General features: G+C 38.5%; 1 protein-coding gene across 1 annotated transcript in view; it reads right to left on the reverse strand.

The window, feature by feature from the left end:
* The window catches only part of LOC106881770 (neo-calmodulin), a 43,517-nt gene that overhangs the window by 3,117 nt on the left and 34,188 nt on the right, over window positions 1-6,212 (reverse strand). The window lies entirely within an intron of this gene.

The raw sequence follows: 6,212 nt of genomic DNA on the forward strand, positions 1-6,212 counted from the left end.
AAAAGTGAAAGAAATACCGCTAATACCGCGGTCTGATGATTTTGTCCGCTCACTATTTTTATAATAATTGTTTCTACTTTAGGCATAAGGCCTGAAATTTTAGGGGAGATGATTATTCGATGTCATCGACTCTAATACTCAAATGGTTTTTATTTTATCCAAATCGGAAGGAATGAAAGGCAAAGTTAACGCCTGAGGAATTTGAACTCAAAAGTTAATAATGAGCTCCGAAGAAATACCGCTCAGCAAAATTTGCTGAGGCTGACATTGCCTTACCGGAGATGTATCAATCGATGTAATTGACAGACCACATTCCCATAAAATTTCAGGCCTTGTATCTATACTTGAAAGAATTACACTCTGAAGCAATTCAGCATCTGATGAAGTTGAAGCTGCTGTGAATAGATCTGCTCGTAATCTTGCTGTTATATGATTTCCCCATCAAACTACAGACGTCAAACGCCAGCCACTTTGCTAACACATTGGCCAACTTAAGCTTTACTATGAACAGAGATGTAAGACGGAAATTAGCAATAATGTGAACTTATTTCACTTCTTTCTCAGCGTACAGCCATTTTCGACTTAATAGAATTTGTTATTTATCCGTTCTGCTGCTAGTTGCAGTAGACATTTCAGGCTTTTGCGATCAGATTTGGCATGTATACTCGAAGTTCGTATAGCAGACCATTCAGACAAAATGATCTGTCACTTACAACCAACCATATCTCAGTTGCTGTTCCTTTTCACAGTATTTCGCATCTTCCATCGAATCATAGCATGCTATTGAGTTGTTGCAAGTCCACCAATGCCTTCGGTTCACTGTTCACCCGAAGACTAAGGTATCAATATTTATTCCTCTGGAAAGCCGCACACATTTACGTCTGTTTGGAGTCAGTTGCAGTAGTTTGTCATGGTCCTTCAAAAGAAAATTGTAAATTTGTTTCTATATCACGCTCCTTCTGTGCGGGGTCACTGAATAATTTAAGAGCGCCAGTCTGAGCTCTGATTACAGAACCTTTGAATTTCACGTTAAGAAAATAGTCGAGGACTATTCTTGCATCTAACATTCAGTTCCTATCCTATGTTTTTCCGAATTGCCACTGCTTCCAATTCACTCCCTAGGCAGCTCACAAATATCACTTTTCAGTTGCTAGTTATTTGTTATATTCTATCAATTCCATAATCTCCATCTTCAGAGTACTCCATCGCTGGTGGTTAACAATGACCTTTATTTATTGCCGCTTAACTAATCCGCCAATCCCGTTGCAGTAGGCTTTGCACAGTTGGAACGACGCCTTCAACTTCTTGTAACCAGATCTCTGCTTATGTGTTTTATAGATTTCAGATAACGCGAGTGCGTGTATTATGTAAATTGTGGTCTCACTGATGGCTACTACATCTATGCCAGTGAACTGAGACCATCTAGAAAGTGACTCTACTTCTGAACTGACCCGGGGATCCGTGTATCCTCTTTTGAGTACAGTTGTTGATCGTAAGAATAGAAGTGAAAAATATCACTTACCTTACTACTGGAGAAGGGAATATAATCCTGTCTTCCCTGCTTGAGGGTTTTCTTGAAAGAACCCCTCCAAAAGATTCTTAATCACTCTGTTTTGGAACATATCCATGAGGACCTCTTTAGCAAAAATCTGCTCAGCAGTTTTAAAGATAAGGTTATAAAACTACCCTACTTTGTTTCATTCTGCATGTCTTGTAATGTATCTCATCATCTCACACTCGTTTCGTTTTTACAACAGTAAAGCTGATGAGAGATGGTTTTTATGTGCTTAGGTTGTTTGTGGTGTTGGTAGTGTTGGTTTTGCAGTTGAATTGCTGCTTCTTTTGGTATTTATGCTGTAATTGTGTTTTATGTATTTTTTTCTGTTATCGCTTTTGTTGTTGGTGCGGTTGGTTACTGATTTGGCTGTTGTTTTTATGGTGGTGGTGTTGGTAATACTGCCATCTGTATGTGTGTGTATGTGTGTATGTGTGTATGTGCGTGCGTGTGTGTGTGGGTGCTTGACATCGCATCTTCATGTATTTAGCTTATAGTGCTTTTCTCATTTGTCAAACATTTTTCTTTTCAGCCTGACGAACACCATTTTCCGAAAGGGATCTCGGAAACGTTTGAGGCTTGGAAGTGAATGGTGTATCTGCACCAGCGAGCGCGTTTGCATTTTGCTGTGCGTGAGGGTACTCACTGCAGGGAGATGTTGTTTGATAGTAGTGGTGAGCTCTGTTATTGTTGTTATTTGGAGATGTACCTTACAGGTGTTACTTCTATTGCTGTTGTAGCGGCGTGCCCAGTTTCTGTGGTATATATATATATATATATATATACATCTGTTGGCGAGGCGCGCTACAGACCTAGGCCAGGAACTTTCTGATACCACCTCATACTTTCAAAAGCAGATGCTTTAATTCATGTTGTTCTTGCTATCGATTAACCTGACCTTAGACCTAGTTCTGCAGATCTATGTTCAAATATGACCTGCATCCTCTGAACATAATCACATTTAAACATAAATCTATAGAATGAAGTTTATTTCTCAAATGTCGTGTATCAATAACTACATTATATAACATTATATGCAGTGAAGGCAGATGGCCTAGTGGTTAGGATATTGCACTCATGATCGCTAGATCGTGGGTTCAATTCCCGGACAGGGTGCTGCGTTGTGCTCTTGACCAAAACATTTCATTTCATGTTGCTCCAGTCGGCTCAGCTCTAAATGGGTAAACTTGTGACGGATTTGCAGATTAGCGTACGACGGTGAGATAGTGACTCACGAAAATTACTCGAACGGAAGTCTCGTGAACCATGTTTTGAATTCATTGTTCGAAAGGATAAATAGTACAACCAGTTCTCTGAATCCCGACTGGTTGGGATTAGTTGTTCAACCACGTCGAAGGATATAGCGTGTCCTTTTCAATATAGTTACGGGTGAGATTAGAAAAGATTAGGCTGATATTTTTAGTAGATCAAACGGTCACCAGAAGATCTCTTGTTGATTTGTGTGAAGTAGATAGGCAACAGTATCTATTAAAATGTTTGCGAAGGCAATAAAAGAAACATGTAATTCACTTCCATTTCCATACTAAAATCGAACTAAATAACCTTGGAAGAGTCATGAACGTCACATAATCTAGTTCTTTTCGTCATGAAAATTACGGGACCACCACAACACTCAAGTATAGCTCAAATCACCACGATACTACAGACATGTCTCACAGCAGCAGTGTATAGGTATAAACGTGGAAGTTAGTGTCATACCAGCGTTGAGAAACGAAACCGTAACCCTTTAGTTGAAAGAATTACCACGTAACAACATGGCTTTGCCTCAGCCTGATTTATTTGCATATATATTTATCACCGTGGAGGCGCGTGGCTGAGTGGTTAGGGTGTCAGCACCATGATCGTAAGATTGTGGTTTCGATTCCCGGACCGGGCGACGCGTTGTGTTCTTGAGCAAAACACTTCATTTCACGTTGCTCCAGTTCACTCAGCTGGCGAAAATGAGTAACACTGCGATGGTCTGGCGTCCCGTCCAGCTGGGGAACACATACGCCATTGAAACCGGAAACCGGCCCCATGAGCTTGGCTAGGCTTTAAAAGGGCACATTTATTTATTTATTTATATTTATCAACACAGACTGAGGAATATCAATATAGATTCAAATGTGATTTGATCATGTAACAACATGGCTTTGCCGCGACATGATTTATTTGTATGTATTTTTAGCACAACAGACTGAGGAATGTCAATATAGGTTCAAATGTGATTTGGTCTAAAAGAAGAAAAAATTATACAATCGATTTTCACTTTGGTAATGATAAATGTTCAGTGCATGAAAACATGGGAAGAGCTTTGGCTGAGTGGTTAAGAGTTTTGCTTTGCCTTCATGAGACCTCAGGCTTGATCCCGTTACATGGCATCACGTGCAAAATCCTGTTATCGAAGTTGCAGTCTGACCAAAGCCTTCTGCTTGAATCTAGGTAGACGTAAACTGACGAGGACTCTTTAAGTATAATCTGAAAATCTGTTCCTGTCACACTGGTTCTGCCTGAGGATTACATTGAGGGTACAAGTGTCACTGGAATACTCAACCATCCAAAGGATAATACAATGAGTTGACAGTTCAGCTGACGGAACCCTTATTTTTAAAACAAGTGGAAAATCTTTTAATTATTTATGCAGTCCTACAACCTGCTTCAATTCAATAGTCAATTGTCTGTTCTATATCATAACTAGTTGTCACTCAACAATCGAGTAAAGACTATCACACACGCACGCATACACACGCACACACCCAGGCACACAAAAACAAGCAAAGATACACAGATGCACATTCATTCATACATACATACATACATACATACGGACATATACATACACAATGATACCACGCATATGCACACTGATTCACAGAGTATACACTATGCTACAAGGCAAGGGAGACAATTTTATCAAGTAACATTTGATACTGAAACGAATTTTATGGGGGCTAAAGAAGTCATCTGAATAGCTTTATCAAAGGGAAGATCTGAACCTTACGTAGTTAAAAGGTAACAAATCATTAGACTAATATAGGGATAAAGGGGTCTTTGTTGCAAGCCACAAGATCCTACAGATCACTCAAAAATAAAGTTTCATTGTATGTCACCCATAAAATGGCCTCTCCCAGGTCGCTTGGTCCTGTAGAAATAAAAGCTACATCTTCAGTAATTTGCAGTTGATCGTCTTTAAAAAAAATGGCAAGAAACGTGTATATATATATATAGGATAATGTAATCTTAGATTCATTTAAACTTAAACGAATATATCACCATTTATGCGGCTGGTTACCATTATATAGAACGTTTATCATCATTGATTCCTTATATAAGAAGACAGACTTTTTATTTACGAGGAGGGAGAAAAGATTGTGTGATGTTGATGCATTTCTCAAGAAATTCATAGTGCGATTTACGATCGGTGATCGAAACTAGACCACAGATTCTGTCCGCTGTGATGATCAGTTTACAGTTTTTGCCGCAATGCTGTCATACTAACCGACATTTTACTGAGATGTCCCAAGAGTCCAGCTTTATATTCAAGCAATACTTGCTACGGTATTAGCTCTTTGCGCTAATACAAATAAGTTAAAAACGGAGAGAATTAATTAATTAAACATTTATTCTCGTATAAAAAAAAAGAAGAAAACAAACTTCTATTATGGTCGCTCTCTCTCTCCCCGACCGAATTAGTACTAGCTGTTAAGAATTATTTTCAGGCAGACATTAAATATTGTATTAGGAAAATGAAGCGTCCAAGTTAATTCTAATCAGGAGGGAAAAGAAATAAGCAAACTGTCAAAATGCTCTTTCGTATTCTAACCGATTTGCATTGTTATTTTACAAAAGGTGTCACAGTTATGGCGTCTAACATGAATATTGTAATAAAGTAAGGGGCAAGAGCGAGATGCTTAAGAACATAACGCCTGTTGTAATAGATGAAATTTGCTGAGTTCGCTATTAACTAAATCCACATTACTTGAAATCTAATACAATCACACTTAATACATGTTACACTGCGGCCCCGAGATGAAATGCCATACAATTACAAGCTAACCCGGAGGTCACTCGAGCTACTAGAAATAGTAACCAAATTTCTTTGTTTTATAAAGTGCAAAGAAAAAACATTGAATAATGAAATACTTGATAGTACTTGAAGTATGAGGTGTGAATCATGGACAAAAAAATTAGCTCAATTCATAATGACTGAAGGAGAGAGAGAGAGAGGGGGGGAGGAAGGAGAGTGTGGGACAGAGGGATAGAGCTAAATTCAATTAAAGAAAGTGTTACCGATACACACATATACATATTAATATATATGTGTGTATGTTGTTGTATTCCAAAAGCTATAATATTTAGCGTTTAATTTGACGAAAGCTGTTGTCAGCAGGCAATTTAGCTTAATGGTAGAGTATTCAGCCGGAAAATGAGGGTACGGGTTCGAATCCCGTGCCTGTTTGCTAGCAACTTTTTCCGTCTTATAAGGGTAAAATACCAAATCTTTCTAGCTATACTGCCATTCTTTTCTCCTTGTTTCTCTCCTTATTCTTTTCTATGTTCCTTTCAGTTGAAGAGCGTAGGCTCGAAACGTCAAAGACTTTCTCTATTCCCGAGCGTTAAACTAATACATCCATTTGTTATTTACACCACCTGTCTT

This window comes from Octopus bimaculoides, chromosome 4, assembly GCF_001194135.2.
Source record: "Octopus bimaculoides isolate UCB-OBI-ISO-001 chromosome 4, ASM119413v2, whole genome shotgun sequence".
In the NCBI taxonomy this organism is placed as follows: domain Eukaryota; kingdom Metazoa; phylum Mollusca; class Cephalopoda; order Octopoda; family Octopodidae; genus Octopus; species Octopus bimaculoides.